General features: G+C 39.8%; 2 protein-coding genes across 6 annotated transcripts in view; one reads left to right on the forward strand and one right to left on the reverse strand.

Annotated features, from left to right (window-relative positions):
• Positions 1-3,977, reverse strand: part of SPRY3 (sprouty RTK signaling antagonist 3) — a 189,517-nt gene extending 185,540 nt beyond the window's left edge. For both annotated transcript variants that reach the window (XM_072818160.1, XM_072818159.1), the window contains exon 1: positions 1,428-3,977. The gene's annotated coding sequence lies outside the window, so the exon portion shown is untranslated. The remainder of the gene's footprint in view (positions 1-1,427) is intronic.
• The window catches only part of TMLHE (trimethyllysine hydroxylase, epsilon), a 117,839-nt gene continuing 100,407 nt past the window's right edge, over positions 1,136-18,567 (forward strand). For 3 of the 4 annotated variants that reach the window (XM_072818155.1, XM_072818157.1, XM_072818158.1), the window contains exon 1: positions 1,136-1,294. The gene's annotated coding sequence lies outside the window, so the exon portion shown is untranslated. The remainder of the gene's footprint in view (positions 1,295-18,567) is intronic. The other variant, XM_072818156.1, reaches the window with a different exon arrangement.

Here is an 18,567-nt window from a genome sequence, read left to right on the forward strand (position 1 = left end):
TAGGTATAGCCTTTTTTTCTGTCTAATCAGTTGTAGACAATTTTCAAGAAATATCAACTAAATATATCCTATGTGTCAGGTTTTGTGTAGGGTCTTATAAATTCAAAGAATCGTAATTTTTTGTGGTGTCAAGAGGCCACTTGTTCACTGAAGGACAAAGGCATGCAAAGGAGAAGCTATAATCCAAAATGAAAATAGCTGCAGTCGAGGCCTGTATTGGATCCATTGGGCACATTGAATCCATTGGAAAAAAATAGAAATTTATCTGGGAAGACAGAGAACGATTCATAGAGGAGGTAACATCTAAATTGAGTCAAAATAACAAGCAGTATTTTTGGAATAGAACAAGTAACGGTAGAGCAGTTGAGAGAAAGAATTCCAGGGCAAAAATATGCGAGCATTTCATTCTTTTGTTGATTCTGATTTCTACAAACCATTTCCTTTATCACCCTTTGACATTATACTGTTTTTTATGTCTGATAACTGCAGTACTGCTCAGTTTCTCGTTTTCAAATATCTGTACGTTCTGTTTGGTCTTGTTCTCGATTTTTTTTCCCCTCTGTCCTGGATTTTCATTGTAAACAGTATTTCAGTGTGCTTTGGTCCTTTTTGTAATATGTGTTGTTCTTGAATTCTTATAGGCAGAATATGTGCATTCCTAATGACTCGTGTCCTTTGACTATATTCACTGTTCTAAGCATCATTCCTGGACCCTGGATTCAAGTAGCTCAAATGAATTGGTGGGAGTCCAGCAGTGAGTAGTATGTGATTTAAGCTCAAGAAAGTGGTGCAAGGAAATGGAAGAATTTTTGTTTCAGAAAACCTCAATAAGCAACTATGAATACGTTTGTTCCAGAAAAGCTGGATAAGCAAGCTCGGTGTGTGTGTGGGGGGAATTCCAGAGCAGCTGTGAAACTGCAAACAAGGGGACCCAGGGGTTACGGGCAGCGCACTTTTACGGGTCCGTCTATTTTCTCTCTGCGCCCGCGGCTCCACATCTCTGTCAAACCGACGCGATCGGCTACAGGACCGCATCGCGACCCTCGAGCATCGGAGGCTCTAGGACGCCCCCGCCGCGGCCGCGGTCCCGGGCGCAGCGGCGCCCACCGCACTGGGCCGGAAGAAGTGGGGCGGGGCCTCTCGGCTGCTGGGCCCAAGCGGACTGGGGGAGGGGAGCGCGGGGCCAAGAGTCTCTGGGAAAAAGCAAAAGGCGGGCGCAAGGCTGCCTCCCAAGCTTTCAGTGCTTACAGTTCCTCCCGTTTTGCTGAGTTGGGCGACGCGACCTCCGGCACAGGTGGGTCCTGTTCCAAGGATCGGGAAAGGGTATCTTTGGTGGCTGCGATGGTTGGGTTTGCCCAGGCGCTCTCTTTAAGGCCTGCTGCAGGGGATGAGGGGGACGGCGCCCACCCCAGGGCGGTGGGCCTTACCTTAACCCTGGCAGAGGAGAAGGCCACTCGTGCCTTGCCGCAGGGCTGTCGTCACGGTTTATGCCAGTTGCGCGACAAGTCGGCCCGGAGACCAGCGCAGAGCCAATTGGGCCTAGCGCTCGGGAAGAGCTGGAGGAGCTGGAGCAGGCTCCGTTGGGACTGACGCCCAGTATACATTGTTGCAAACTCGATCGGACTCCCCCCCCCCCCCCACTCGGGTCTGACACCGACTTGGTTTCTAGCTTTCTGAGAGTCCCTACCCTGTTCTAGCCTCACTGCTGGGCGGCGGAGTGGAAGCTGGAACTCAGCGGTCTGCAGTAGCTTGCAGCACTGACTTTCTTTCGTCCTACTATCCACTAGTGTTCTCTGCCCAGATCTCACCCTTTGTCTATCCCTCCTGAGGAAGAATGCCTAGCAGCAGTCGGCAGTGACAGGGCAGGGCATTAGAAAACTTCGTCCAGGAACTACTCTCCATTACTAAAACAACTCTGAAAAAACAGTTTAAGTGTATTTTAGCTACTGACTGCCCCGAAAGCTAGGAAAAATTCATTCAGTGCCTTACTTGAATGTCAACACTAAACCATGCTTTCGTGAATGCTTTGATGAATATTTTAACCAGGTGATTGACCAAGACGTTATGTTGGATGAACAAAGTGCTACCCAGCTAAAGTCTCATTATAAAATACTTGGGTGATTTAACTGTTAACTCATCGCTGAAAGAAAAACCTCAGCAATCATATGTAGGGACACTTGCATGATCTATTACCATGTAACACTCTCAGAGTAGCTTCTTAGCGGATATGGCACTTTCAGAAATCACTGCAGGAAAAATTACAGTTTATTTTACATTCACTATAAAGACAAACAATTCTAAACACTATGGACCAATATTGTGCTGTCATTCCAATGCCACCACATTAAGTAACTGCTTACGGTGATTATGGCAACCATGCAAAACGCTGTGATCGTCACAACCATAAAGAGGTGAATATGTTATTTATCACCATACTTAAAGCAGTTATACTCTACCTCATAACTAGGATGATGAAAGGAATGTTTGCTGCATCAGTTCACTCCAGGGGACATCCTTTACTTGACTCATCTAATTCTTATTTCTCGGAAATCTGCACTGAGACGGATCACTTCCTAGTTTTGGTATCTGTACCAAGAACCACAAGCAGTTCTGTATCTCTACTTGTCAGCCCTGGGAGAAGCAAGAAAATATCCAAACTGACACCTGGTGTCTGGACTTTTTCCACCACTTGTATTTTTTCCCTGCCAGGATGACGGTGGGGGAGCGGGCTGGATTAATAAACCTCATTGGTGAGAAAAGACTCTTTCTGATTGAAGACAAAGTAAACATAGATCCACCAGTTGGGTGCCGCTGTGACCCTGTTCCTGCCACACCAAACGCGCCCTGTACTCATATGGGCCATACAATCTGCCACCGCCCTCACGTAAAGAATTCACAGAATGAGAGGCTCGTGGCAAAGCCCGGCCTGTGGCACACCTGCAGCTTCTAGGCAGGGAGTGCCCGTTATAGGAAGGCAGGTGTTCTCCTGGACTATGTGGGACCTGGTGCTTTTCCAGACGGTTGATAAGGTGACAGGGAGACCGTGATAGACTTCTGCTGAGGCGACCTTGACGGTGAGTTTAGGCCTGGCTGTTTGGCAGGCACCGGCAAATGCTCCGTTTGGCCCTATTTCTACTCTATTCATTTATTCTTTCACTCCAAAGGCAATCAATGGGTGCTTGCTCTGTGCCAGCAGGCTGATCGCTCACTGAGATGAGCCGTGAAGGAAGACAGTAAGTTGGGGAGGAGAGCAGCAATTCCAGTGAAGCACGCTGAGTCGGAGGCATCCTCTCTCTTCCCGACATCGATTCAAGATCTTGCCACTTCTGCTTCCCGAGTATTTTTAGACCTTTCCACTTCTCCTTGCCCCCATCGCTACTCTGCATTTCGAGCCAGCGACATGGGTTTTTATTCATTTATTTAGATGATTTTATTGATCACTGAAGTGGCATGGATATACGATGTCGTGTCAGTTTCAGTGGGTATACAATGTCATGTTGCTTTCAGGTGTACGACATAGTGACTCGACTGCACACGGACCCTGTGCGTTAGTCAGGCCTCACCAAGAGATGTGGAGTCAACAGGCATCGTTATTGACCATGTGCCCTCTGCTGTTCTCTTCATCTCTGTGGCCTACTTACTGAGTCATTCAAAAAAATTTTTATGTTAAAGGATCCAAGTCATTGCGCGATCCTCAGCCCTCATGGGAAAACCACCACTCCTATCGTCTCCGCGGCAACAACGGCGTACAACAGCCCAACGGGCTCTGTACCATCCTCAACACATTGTGAAAAAAAATTAACTTTCTTTTCTTTTCTATGCTGCCCAGAGTGTCTTTGACATTTTCCGTATTGAGATGACATGGATGGACCTAGAGGGTATGATGTTAAGTGAGAAAAAGTCAGAGAAAAAGAAGGATCATATAATTTCACTTATATGTGGAATCTAAAAAGCAAAACAAAACAAACACATACAAAAAGAAACAGACTATTAAATGGAGAACAAACTGGTGATTGCCAGAGGGGAGGGAGGGGGGTTAGGCAAAAAAATAGGGGAAAAATTTGTATTGAGATATGATTTCCATACCATAAAATCGAGCCATTTTAAGTGTAGACTTCAGGGACTTTTAGTTAATTTATTGAGTGTTGCAACCATTACTATAATCCAGTTTTTGACATTTTCATCACCTCAGTAACATCTCCATTGCCCATTTGCAGTTAATCCTTGTTACTACCCCTAACATTAGACAACGTGATCCTTTTGTGTGCCCATGGATTTATCTATTCTTGGATATTTCATATAAATGGAATCCTACAGTGTGTGGTCTTTTGCAACTTGCTTCTTAGCATGATGTTTTCAAGGTTCATTCCTATTGTAGTATCAATCAGTACTTCATTACTTTTCATTGCTGGAGAATATGCTACTATATTGTATATACTGCATTTCATTTATTCATTTATCAGTTTATATCCATTAGGTTTATTCCCACCCTTTGGCAATTATGAAGAAAATGCTATGGACATTCATGTACAAGTTTTTGGGTGAACAATGTTTTCAGTTCTCTTGAGTAGATACCCAAAAACGGAATGGCTGTTGCATCTATATTGAAACTCTGTTATTTAATGTAGCCAGATCTTCTGGATACCTTGCTGCAGCTTCTACATCAGCACTTACTGCTTCACCTTGCACTTTAATGTTATGGAGACAGCTTCTTTCCTTAAACCTCACGAACTAAGCTGAGGCCCAAGGTGAGAGAGAGATGGGGGGAATGGTTGGTCGATGGAGCAGTGTTCTGACACATTTATTGAATTCACCATCTTCTGTGGATAGAGTTCATGGTGCCTAAAAACAATTACAAAAGTAACATCAAAGATCATTGATCATAGATCACTATGGCAAATAGAATCATAATGAAAAAGTTTTAAATATTGTGAGAACTACCAAAATGTGACACAGAGACATGAAGTAAACAGATGCTGTTGGGAAAATGGCACCAACAGACTTGCTTGATGCAAGGTTTGCCACAAACGTTCAATTGTTAAAAATGATGCAATACCTGTGAAGTACAATAAAGAAAAGTGCAGTAAAGTGTGTATGCCTGTCCTGGTGGGTTTGGTTTGCTCACATTTTGTTGAGGAATTTTGCATCTATATTTATTATAGACATTGCATAGTAATGGAATTTCTTCACTTAAGAAGTATTTGTCTAGTTTGATGTAAGATACCAGTCTCATAGGATACATTGAGAAGACTTTCTTTTGTTAGATGTGTATTTTACACGTTTCTAATTATTATGTCTTTCTCATGAGTTGACCCTTCTTCCATCATTATGAAATAGCCTTCCTTTTCTAAGCATAGCTATTTCAACTCTTTTATGGTTGCCATTTGCGTTGTACAGTTTTTCATCCTTTTATTCTTTCAACCTATTTATTTCTTCACATCTAATGTAACATATAATGTAGATGGCATATCCTTGGATTCTGTTCTTTCATCTAGTCTAATAGTCTTTGTCTTTTGATTGGACTGTTTCATCTATTTATATTTATCATTATTAAAATTACTGTGATCAAGTTAAATTACTGTGATTGAACTGTTGATTTTTTACTATGATTTCTGGAGTTATTTCTTATTAACTACTCTGTGAATTACAATTCACAGAGGTACAACTTAAGGTAATGTACTTTAGATTAATGATCATTTAATTCCAACAACACAGGGAAGCTTTGCTCTTCCATCCTTTGTCCAATTGATGGGATATGATTTACATCTTAATCTATTACAAGCCAAACAATATAGTTTTTTTTACAATATAGTTTTTAAGTTATTTTTATATAGTTTCTCTTTAAAAGAAAAAAAAGATAAAATGATATATACTCTCTGTTATGTTTACTTGCATAAATACCTTTACTAGTGCTGTTTATTTCTGTTTATTCTGGGTTCAAGTTACCAAACAGTGTCTTTCCTTTTAGACTAAGGACTTTCTTTAGTATCTTTTGTAAGGTAGGTCTGTTAGCAATAAAATTTCTGTCTTTGTGTTTTGTTGTTATTCTTCTATTTTTTACTTTAAAGATTAGCTTCCTTGAGGTCAATTGGACCAATATATGTTAATGGTCAGCCAAAAGTTATTCAGATGTTGTACTTAAACACCTTGTGCCCATAAAGGTTTAAATCACTCTTTTATAGAAAACATAAAGTTGGATCTTTGTTTTTTAAATTCACACTGATGATCTTTTTTAAAAAAAAAACTGGTATATTTAGGCCATTTATATATAAAGTGACTTGATATTTTTAGATGAATATTTACCATTTTTGTTAATATGACCATATGTTACATTTCTTGTTTTCTTCCTCTTTATGCCTTCTCTTGTTTTATTTTTTAAAGGGATATTTTTTAAATTTTATTTATTTATTTGATAAAGAGACAGAATGCATGGGGGGGAGAGGCAGAGGGAGAGGGAGAAGCAGACTCCCCACTGAGCAGGAAGTCTGATGCCGGGCTTTATCCCAGGACCCTGAGATCATGACCCGAGCCAAAGACAGACGTTTAACCAACTGAGCCACACAGGCACTCCCTTTTCTTGTTTTAATTAATTGTTCCTTTAATGTGATTCCATTTTGTCTCCTTTCTTAAAATTTCAATTACACTTTTTAAATTTTTCTTTGGTGCTTGCCCAGAGTTTGTGATCTCTAGATTTTTTTCTTATCTGATTCCACCTCCACATAAGACTATTCTGCTTCAAGTGTGGTACATAAACTTTATAACAGAATATTTCCAATTCTTTCCTCTAATCCCCTATGATTTTTCTTCCAGTCATTAAATTTTATATGGTATAATTACACACCACATTTTTACTTCTATTACTTAAAACTATTATTTTTTTAGAACACTTAAAAAATTTTGCCTTTATTTATTCCTTTTATGATACTCTTCTCCTCTAAATGGAGACCCAAGTTTCTGATATATGTCATTTTCTTCTCCCTGAAAAGCTTAATAAATATTAAATATTATTTTTTTTGGTTTCAGAAGTAGAATTTAGTGATTCATAGTTGCATGTAGCACCTAGTGCTCATTGCATCAAGTGTGCTCCTTAATGCACATCACTCAGTTATCCCTCCCCCACTTACTTCAGGCACCCCTCAGTTTGTTTCTTAGAGTTCAGCATCTCTTATGGTTTGCCTCTCTCTAAATTTTCATCTTATTTTCCTTCCCCCTTCCCCTATGTTCATGTGTTTTGTTTCTTAAACTTCATACATGACTGAAGTCATATGGCATTTTTCTTTCATTGACTGACTTATTTTGCTTAACATAATACCCTCTAGTTCCATCGATGTCGTTCCAGATGGCAAGACTTCACTCTCTTTGATAACTGAGTAACATTCCATTATACACACCGCACACACGCACACACACCTTACATCTTTGTTATCCATTTGTCTGTCTGTGGACATCTGGGCTCTTTCCATAGTTTGGCTCTGGTGGACATTGCTGTTATAAACATTGGGGTGCATGTTCCCCTTTGAATCACTATGTTTGCATCCTTTGGATAAATATCTAGTGGTGCAACTGCTAGGCCATAGGATATTTCTATTTTTGACTTTTTGAGGAACCTCCATACTGTTTTCCAGAATGGCTGCATCAGCTTGCATTCCTACCAGCAGTGTAAGAGGGTTCCCCTTTCTCTACATCCTCTCCAACACCTGTTGTCTCCTGAATTGTTGATTTTGGCCATTCTCACTGGTGTGAGGTGGTATCTCATTGTGGTTTTGATTTGTATTTCCCTGAAGCCGAGTGATGTGGAGCATTCTTTCATGTGTCTGTTGGCCATGTATTGGTCTTCTTTAGAGAAATGTCTGTTCGTGTCTTCTGTCCATTTCTTGCCTAGATTTTTTTTGTTCTTTGGGTGTTGAGTTTGATACGTTCTTTATAGATCTTGGATACTAACCCTTTATCTGATGATAAGATGTTGGCAAATATCTTCTCCTGTTCTGTAGGTTGCCTTTTGGTTTTGTTGACTCTTTCCTTTGCTGTGCAGAAGCTTTTTATCCTGATGAATTCCCAATAGTTCATTTATGCTTTTGTTTCCCTTGCCTTTGGAAACGTGTCTAGCAAGAGGTGGCTGCAGCTGAGGTTCAAAGCACTTGCTGCCTGTGTTCTCCTCGAGGATTTTGATGGATTCTTGTCATTTAGGTCTTTCATCTATTTTGAGCTTTTATTTGAATATGGCCTAAGAAAATGGTCTAGGTTCATTCTTCTGCATGTGGTTGTCCAATTTTCCCAATGCTACTTGTTGAACAGACTGTCTTTTTTCCATAGGTTACCCTTTCCTGATTTGTTAAAGATTAGTTGACCATAGAGTTGAGGGTCCATGTCTGGGTTCTCTATTCTGTTCCATTGATTTATGTGTCTGTTTTTGTGCCAGTGCCATACTGTCTTGATGACTACAGCTTTAAATAGGGCTTAAATTCCAGATTTGTGATGCCTCCAGCTTTGGTTTTCTTTTTCTTTTCTTTTTTTTTTTTTTGAAAATTTATTTTTTGTTCCCAATTTGTTTTTTTTTAAGATTTTATTTATTTATTCATGAGAGACACACACACACACACACACACAGAGGCAGAGACACAGGCAGAGGGAGAAGCAGGCTCCATGCAGGGAGCCCGACGCGGGACTCGATCCCGAGTCTCCAGGATCAGGCCCTGGGCCAAGGCAGGCGCTAAACCGCCGGGCCACCAGGGCTGCCCCAGCTTTGGTTTTCTTTTTCAACATGGCTTTGGCTATTTGAAGTCTTTTCGTACAAATTTTAGGATTGTTTTTTCCAGCTCTGTGAAAAATGCTGGTGGTGTTTTGATAGGGATTGTGTTGAATATGTAGATTACTTTGGGTAGTGTAGACATTTTAATATTTGTTCTTCCAATCCATGAACATGGAATTTTTTTCCATTTCTTTGTGTCTTTCTCAGTTTCTTTCATAAATGTTCTGTAGTTTTCAGAGTACAGATCCTTTACCTCTTTGGTTAGGTTTACTCCTAGGTATCTTACGGGTTTTGGTGCAGTTGTAAATGGGATCAATTCCTTGATTTCTCTTTATTCTCTTTCATTGTTAGTGTACAGAAATGCAACTGATTTCTGTGCATTGATTTTATATCCTGTGACCTTGCTGAATTTCTGCATCAGTTCTAGCAATTTTGGGGTGGAGTCTTTTGGGTTGTCCACATAAAGTATCATGTCATTTGCAAAGAGTGAAAGTTTAACTTCTTCTTTGCTGATTTGAATGCTTTTTATTTTGTTGTTGTTGTCTGATTGCTGAGACTAGGACTTCAAGTACTATGTTGAATAGCAATGGTGAGAGTGGGCATCCCTGTCATCTTCCTGACCTTAGAAGAAAAGCTCTCACTTTTCCCTTATTGAGGATGATATTTGCTGTGGGTTTTCATATATGGATTTTATGATGATGTATATTCCTTCCATCCCTTACACTGCAGAGAGTTTTAATCAAGAAAGGATGCTGTAGTTTGTCAAATGCGTTTTCTGCATCTACTGAGAGGATCACATGGTTCTTGTCCTTTCTTTTATTAATTTGCTGTATCACTGATTGATTTGAAGATGTTGAACCATTGTTGCAGCCCAGGAATAAATCCCACTTGGTCGTGGTGAATTATCCTTTTAATGCACCTATTAAATTGGATCCTATTAGCTAGTATCTTGTTGAGCACTTTGGCATCCATGTTCATCAGGGATATTGGTCTGTAATTCTCCTATATAGTTGAGTCTTTGGTTTTGGGATCAAGGTAATGCTGGCCTCATAGAAAGAGTTTGGAAGTTTTCTTCCATTTCAGTTTTTTGACACAGCTTCAGAAGAATAGGTATTAAATCTTTAAATGTTTGGTAGAATTCCTCTGGGAAGCAGTCTGGCCCTGGACTCTTGTTTGTTAGAAGATTTTTGATTACTGATTCAGTTTCTTTGCTGGTTATGGGTCTCTTCAGGTTCTCCCTTTCTTTCTGTTTCAGTTTTGGTTGTTTATAAGTTTACAGGGATGTGTCCATTTCTTTCAGATTGCCTAATTTGTCAGCAAATAATTGATCATAATATTCTTTTATAATTGTTTGTATTTCTACAGTGTTGGTTGTGATCTCTCCTCTTTCATTCATGATTTTATTAATCTGGGTCCTTTCTCTTTTCTTTTTGATAAATCTGGCTAGGGGTTTATCAATCTTATTAATTCTTTCAAATACCAGCACCTAGTTTCATTGACCTGTTCTACTGGGGTTTTTTATTTCTATATCATTAGTTTCTGCTCTTATCTTTGTTATTTCTTTTCTTCTGCTAGATCTAGGCTTTATTTGTTCTTTTTCCAGATCCTTTAGATATAAGGTTAGGTTGTGTATTTGATACTTCTTGGGTTTTTTTTTTTTAAGAAGGCCTGCATTGCTATATACTTCCCTCTTAGGATCACCGTTGCTGTATCCCAAAGGTTTTGAAATGTTGTGTTTTCATTTTCATTTGTTTCCATGTGTTTTTTAAATTCTTCCTTAATTTTCTGGTTGATGCATTCATTCTTTAATAAGATGGTCTTTAATCTCCATGTATTTGTGGACCTTCCAAATTTCTTCCTGTGGTTGACTTCTAATTTCATAGCGTCGTGGTCTGAAAACATGCATGGTATGATCTCAGTACCAGGTGAGACCTGATTTGCAACCCAGTATGTGATGTATTCTGGAGAATGTTCCATGTGTACTGGAGAAGAATGTGTATTCAGCTGCTTTAGGATGGAATGCTCTGAGTATTTCTGTGAAGTCCATCTGGGCCAGTGTGTCATTCAAAGCCCTTGTTTCCTTGTTGATTTTCTGTTTAGATGACCTGTACATTGCAGTGAGTGGGATGTTAAAGTCCCCTTCTACTATTGTATTATTGTCCATGAGTTCCTTTATGTTTGTTATTAATTGGTTTATATATTTGGCTGCTCCCAGGTTAGGGATATGCATATTTACAGTTGTTAGATCTTCTTGCTGGATAGACCCCTTTATTGTGATATAGTGTCCTTCTTCATCTCTTATTATAGTCTTTGGCTTAAAGTCTAATTTGTCTGATATAAGGATTGCCACCTCAGCTTTCTTTTGATGCCCATTAGCATGATAAATGGTTCTTCACCCCCCTCACTTTCAATCTGGAGGAATCTTTGGGTCTAAAATGAGTCTCATGTAAGCATTGTATCAATGGGTTTTTTTAATCCATTCTGATAGCCTGTGTCTTTTTATTGGAGCATTTAGTTCATTTACATTCAAAGTAATTATTGAAAGATATGAATTCAGTGCCATTGTATTACTTGTGAAGTTGCTGTTTCTGCATGTTGTCTCTTTTCCTTTCTGGTCTTTGTTACTTTTGGGCTCTGTTTCTACTCAAAAGGTCTCCTTTAATATTTCTTGCAGGTCTGGTTTACGTTTCATGAATCCTTTAGTCATTTTTTATCTTGGAAACTCTTTTTTTTTCTTTTCTATTCTGAATGACAGCTTTGCTGGATAAAGTTTTTTTTGGTTGCATATTTTTCCCATTTAGTATGTTAAAAATATCATGCCAGTCCTTTCCTGCCTGCCAGGTCTCTGTAAACAGATATGTTGCCAGCCTTATGTGTCTACCCTGATAGGTTAGGGGCCTCTCTCTATATCCAGACCTGCCTTCAAGATTTTCTCTTCGCTTTTGTAAATTGCAAGCTTCACTATATTATGTTGTGGTGTTGAACTATTTTTGTTGATTTTGAGGGGAGTTCTCTGCCCCTTGGACTTGAATGCCTATATCCTTTCCCAGATTAGGGAAGTTCTCAGCTATAATTCGTTCAACTAATCCTTTTGCCCCTTTTTCCAACTCTTCTTCTCCTGTGACTCCCATAATATAGCTATTATTTTGCTTTATGGAATCACTGAGCTCCCTAAATCTGCCATCATGATTAATAGTTTTCTTTCCCTCTTCTTTTGAGCTTCCTTATTTTCCATCATTTTGTCTTTATATCACTGACTCTCTTTTCTGCCTCAGTTATCCTCATTGTTAGAGACTCCATTTTGACTGCTTCTTAGTAATAGCATTCTTAATTTCAGCCTGATTAGATTTTAGTTCTTTTATTTCTACAGTAAGGAACTCTCTAGTGTCTTCTATGCTTTTTCAAGCCCAGCCAGTATCTTTATAATCATTGCTTTAAATTCTAGCTCAGACATCTTATTTGTATCCATATTGATTCAATCCCTGGCAGTGAATACCAATCCTGTTCTTTGTTTTGTGGTGAATCTTTCCATCTTGTCACTGTGTCCAGAAAAGAACAGAAGAAGGAGAGAGAAAAGATGATAATACTAGCAACCACAGAAAATAATAACAAAACAAACAAGAAAAAAACAAAAACAAAAGAAAATAAGAAAAAAATCGAACGAGAACAAAACAAAATACTAGTTCCTGGGTGTGTTTTGGCCTGCTTGTTAAAAGAAATAGGAAATAGGAAAGAAAATAGGAAAGAAAGAAAAACTTGTGTGTGTTTGTATGTGTGTGTGTGTGTGTATGCATATATATATTTTATATATATATAAAATAAAGTAAAATAAACAAGTCAAAAATCTATATTTATTTATGAAAAATTCAAAAGAATAACAGAATAACTGAAAAAGTAAGAAAATAGCTGAAAATGAAACTGAAAGATTAAATAATTCTTTAAAAATCTACAAATGCTATATACTGTTTTCCCCAAGAGCTGAAGTTTCACAGTTCTCTGTGATTGGTGAACTTGGCACTAGCCAATTGTTCCTGGTGGTCTTCTGGGGGAGGGGCCCACTTTTTCTCAAGTGCCTTTGCGCTTGTGGAAATGCGCATCTTTTGCCAGAGGGCTGAGCTTAGTGTACGTGGCTCTGGATTCCTCTGTGTGGCTCTGCTTTGCTCCCTGAAGGCTTTCAGCTTGGAAGGTGGGAGGGGGGATCCGTGAAAATGGTAGTGCTCTGCTCTGCAGCCCCAGAGCTGTAAGTTCACATCCCTCACTCTTCAGTGAGCCCTCACAGAAAAGCAGTCAATCGCTTTTGTTTCTCTGGTTTCCGTTCCAACTCTGTGTTCACCCACCCTCTGACCCAGCATTTTTATCTCAAGCACATGACTGAGTTTCAAGTCTCCAAATTTTATGGACTCTTGTGGCATGGACTCATGCTGTTCCTTCCAGGATAGGGAAACAGGTCTCGCCCCGCTTCTGCCTGTTGCAGTGCCCCAGCTTGGAGAGCAGTCGCCTGACTGTGCAGCGGTTCACAGTTTATGGCAATACTGAGCAGAAAGCTGGTGCCTAGACTCGCAATTTTCAGTTGACTTCTCCAGTCTGATGTCTGGGAACTCTGCCACACCCAGGCACTCCCATTCTTGTGACTCCGGAGATCCTGAGGCCACACTGTCCCACCTGGGATTCCACCCTGCTTTGCCACCTGAGCACCTTTAAGCCCGGGCCGTCCCCCACTGTATCAGAATTCTCAAAGTTCTGATTTTGCGCCCTGCTGCTTACAATACTTTGCAGTAGCCTCCCTAAGCTAGCTCCCTCCCCTCGCCATATCCTTCAATATGTCACCCTGGATTCAAGTATCCATACCTCTTACTACCTTCTAAAAAGTGATCACTTTATCATCCTCATTCTCTGACCTTCCTGGATCTGTGATTTGCTGTTTGTCAATAATTTTTGAGAACTTTTAGGGGAAAGAAGAGAAAATGAGTGGGAAATATCAGAGAGGGACACAGAACATGAGAGACACCTAACTCTGGGAAATGCACAAAGGGTAGTGGAAGGGGAGGAGGGCGGGGGGTGGGGGTGACTGGATGACGGGCACTGAGGGGGGCACTTGACAGGATGAGCACTGGGTGTTATGCTATATGTTGGCAAATCGAACTCCAATAAAAAATATACAAAAAAATTTTTTTGAGAACTTTTAGCCATGATTACCTCAATTATTCCTTCAACTCCTTTCTCTCTTTACTTCCTGCTAATCAGTTTGTGAGATTTCTCTTGACCTATGCATACATTCATTGATTGTTTCTTTGGCCATATCCAGTCTACTGATGAACTCATCAAAGGCATTCTTTATTTTCTTTACAGTGTCTTGTTACTTCTAACATTTCCTTTTGATGCTTTTGTAGAGTTTACATCTCTGCTTACATTTATCCATCCATTCTTGAATATTGCGTACTTTTTCCATTAGAGCCCGTAACATATTAATCATGTCTGTTCATTCAAAACTCTTTATCATATCTGAGTCTGGCTCAGATGCCTGTTTTGTATCTTCAGACTGTATTTTTTCTTGCCTTTTAATATGTCTTATGAATTTTTTGTTTAAGGCCAGGCGTGATGTACTGTGTAGTGGTACTGACATGAATAGACTTTAGTATGTCATTTTATTTTAATCTGGTAGCCGTAGGTATCAAAGTCCTCACATTTTCCTAGTGTCCTTCATTTTTGTCTCTTTGTCCTTGATATACCCTAAGGACTATGTACCAGCTAGAGTCTGCATCTTGCAGATATTTCATTATAATCTACTCTTATTGTACTGAAGTCTGGTGACATGGTGGTATAGGGGATGCATTCTATGATCTCATGATTAAATCTTAGTTTTATAGTGGGCCTGTGGCCTTGGGCTGCGTCCTTAACAGTATTTGATAGCATCTCTCTTAGTAAGACAGAAAGGTTTAGAAGGCCCAAGTGAGAGAAATGACCTTTTCCTGGATGGGGTAAGACTCTGATAAAGTCTTTTCCCTTGGAGAGCAGGCCTTTGTTATAGAGACAGCTCTGTTTAGAGGATACTTTGTTATGGACAATACAGTGTTCATTCTCCCCCTTCTCTGTCAAAACCATGTGGAATTATTTGGGGCCCTATACCATAAAAACCTTGTGGGATTCATGGATTTAAAAACCCATGAAAGTGTGGGTTCCCCCTTAAGACTGTGATCTCAGAAGTTTCTCCCCCTCAAGGTAGTCCACACTCAGCCTTCAGCAATTTATCAAAATTACCATTTAAGTAAATGGAGTTTCTGCTCCAGGTAAATAGATCTTGGCTCTGCCTCTTTGGATTTTCCAGTCTCTCCAGATTTGGGGGTGGCAGTTTGCCCTGAAACCTCAGTAGTCCAAGTCCAAAAAGAGCCATTGCTTTTAAATTTGATTAGCTTTTTCTTATTGTGAGTATGGGACGGATGACTTCCAAGCTCTTTACATGTCAGAGCTGAAACCAAAAGTCTGATGAATTTTTTGAACTCTGATCTTGTACCTTATCTGGCTGATTCTCATTCTTAGGGCTAGAAAAGCAATCTTTTGTAACTTTCTTCAACCTAACTAGAAGTAAAAGTCCTGGGCTTGAGTGCCTTTTTAAAAAGGTTTTATTTGTGGGACACCTGGGTGGCTCAGCAGTTGAGCATCTGCCTTCAACTTAGGTTGTGATCCCGGGGTCCTGAGATCGAGTCCTGCATCGGGCACCCTGCAGGGAGCCTGCTTCTCCCTCTGCCTGTGTCAGCCTCTGTGTGTGCGTGTGCATGTGTGTGTGTGTGTGTGTGTGTCATGAATGAATAAATAAAATCTTTAAAAATAATTTTGAGTACAGTTGACAGAAAATGTTTTGTTAGTTTCAGGGGTACCACATAGTGATTCAACAAATCTATAGGTGATGCTATGCTCACCACAAGTGTAACTCCCACCTGTCACCACACAGTCCTATTACAACATCGTGGACTATCTTCCCTAGTCCTGCGCCTTTTAAAAGTGCTGCACCTTTTATTCCCATGACTTATCCATCCCATATCTCAAAGCCTGTGTCTCCCTCTTCCCCTTCACCCATTTTGCCCATCCTCTCAGCTTGTGTCCCACTGGCAATCATCAGTTTGTTGTTTGTATTTATAGGTCAGATTCTGCCTTTTGTTTGTTTATCCATTTTTTTATTTTTTAGGTTCTACATTTAAGTGAAAACATATGGGATTTGTCTTTGTCTTACTTATTTCACTTAGCATAATACCCTCCAGGTCCATCCATGTTGTCCAGATGGCAAGCTTTTATCTTTTTTATGGCTGAATGATACTTATACACCACATCTTCCTTATTCATTCGTCTATCAGTGGATATTTAGGCTGCTTCCATATATATGCTTCAATATATGACTATTGAAAAGAATGCTACAGGAAACATTGGGGTGCATATATCTTTTCAAATTATTGTTATTATCAAATATTCAAGATATTTTACATCAAATATCAAAGTATTTCAGTTTTCTTTGGGTAAATACCCAATAGTGGAGTTATTGGATCATATAGTTTCTATTTTTAGTTTTTTGAGGAACCTCCATACGGTTTTACCAGCTATGCCAATTTGCATTCCCACCAGCAGTGCACAAGGGTGGTTCCTTTTCTTCCGCATCTTTGCCAATATTTATTGTTTCTTGTCTTTTGGATTTTAGCCATTCTGACAGGTGTAAGGTGATATCTCATTGTGGCTTTGATTTGCATTTCCCTGATGACGATTGACATTGAGCATCTTTCCATGTGTCTGTTGACCATCTGTATGTCTTCTTTGGAAAAATGTCTAGTCAGGTCCTATGCCTTGGGTTGAGTTTTAATGCTTTCAGGACTCTGGGCTTGACTGTTAATGCTTGTAGGAGAAGGCCTTGGGTACTTGCAAGTCATAGATTTGGGATGGAGAACCTCAAAGATGTGCACATCAGTGAAAGTGTAGTGTAGCAAAAAAATCCACCAACAGAAGAGTGATACATCAACTTAAATATTCTGTCTTGGCCTAGGCTATGGGTGAGCCTTAATTAGGATGTGGGTTCAAATGCCTATAAGAAAAACCAAAAGTGGAAGTGGAAAAGTGGAAAAAATGCAGCCCAGAGTTTACTATGGTGGCTTTACCTACTTCCTCAAGGAATCTTCAGTTCTGAAAGACTGTACAGAACTGGTCACTGCAGCCTGCCAGAGATGCACATATTCCACCAAGGGTTTGCTCACCCATGAGCACCAGATTCTGATCCACATTATATATGTATGGTAATTATGTCTATGTATATGTAATACCGTTTGTACATATATGTAAACATATCAATAGAATCAATACAATATTATATATAATTATATTTATATAATATATAAAAAGGTTATATATAATATATAAGTAGGTATTGATTAACATGTAATAAATATTTATTATAATGAATATTGATATATTTTTACATGTAGTTTTAGAGTTCTTCCAGAGAAGGAGCTCCAGAAGAAACATGGTCAGAGAAATATGCAAAAGTTGTGATGTTAGAAAACTACTTATTATAAATGACTAAACAACAGGAAGATGCATAAATACAGGCTATAATGAATATGCAAGACTCAGAAAATAATATTCCCATGTTGCCTAACTAAGGGATTTTTTAAAAGATTTTTCGATTTATTTATTCATGAGAGACACACACAGAGAGGCAGAGACACGGGCAGAGGGAGAAGCAGGCTCCATGCAGGGAGCCCCACGTGGGACTCCATCCCGGGACCCCGGGATCACTCTCTGGGCTATAGGTGGCGCTAAATCGCCGAGCCACCCAGGGTGCCCTAAAGATTTTATTTATTTCTTCATGAGAGAGAGAGAGAGAGAGAGAGAGAGGCAGAGACCCAGGCAGAGGGAGAAGCAGGCTCCATGCAGGGAGCCCGACGTGGGACTCGATCCCCGGGACTCCAGGATCACGCCCTGGGCTGAAGGCAGCACTAAACCACTGAGCCACCCAGGCTGCCCCTAAGGGATTTAATAGAAATAAAAAAGCTTGAGATAACCAGGAAATCATAGGAGACATTTGGCGTATGATTGATGGTGAGCTATGACTATATTTACCTGTAAATATAAGAGTAAGTGATGCTGATGAAATGACAGAATAAACCAAAATATTTTATACTCTGAAATATAGATATTACACAAGTAACACAAATGGGTGTAGAAGGAGGATAGTTTCATAGATAATGACTAGGAGTAAAAAAATAATAGGTTTAAATTAGAGGCTGGGTCAGAAAGGGGGAGAGGCAAAAGGAAGATCCTAGCAAATTTCATTATGTCTCATGAAGGACATCAATAGAAAATATCTTCAAAAGGGACAGCCCCGTGGCTGAGCGGTTTAGCGCCACCTTCAGCCCAGGGCGTGATCCTGGAGACCCGGGATTGAGTCCCACGTTAGGCTCCTGGCATGGAACCTGCTTCTCCCTGGCCTGTGTCTCTGCCTCTGTGTGTGTGTGTGTGTGTGTGTGTGTGTGTGTGTGTGTGTGTGTGAGATGAATGAATAAATTAAATCTTTAAAAAAAAAAGATGGTTTAGAGTATATCTGATACAATCCCAGCTTAGAACCTTTGCACTGGCCTACTTTACACCAGATAGCTTTATGACTAACTCCCTCCTTCTTCAAAAGTCATCTTTCTCAATGAGGTTTACCCTTGCCACCACATTTAAAATTCCTAGTACCTCCAGCATACCGCTTTTGCCTTCTGGATTTTTTTTTATAGCTCCTAACATCTTATAATGAATTATATGACAGACTTATATATTATGTTTAATCATCTGCC

Source organism: Canis lupus, chromosome X (genome assembly GCF_048164855.1).
Source record: "Canis lupus baileyi chromosome X, mCanLup2.hap1, whole genome shotgun sequence".
In the NCBI taxonomy this organism is placed as follows: domain Eukaryota; kingdom Metazoa; phylum Chordata; class Mammalia; order Carnivora; family Canidae; genus Canis; species Canis lupus.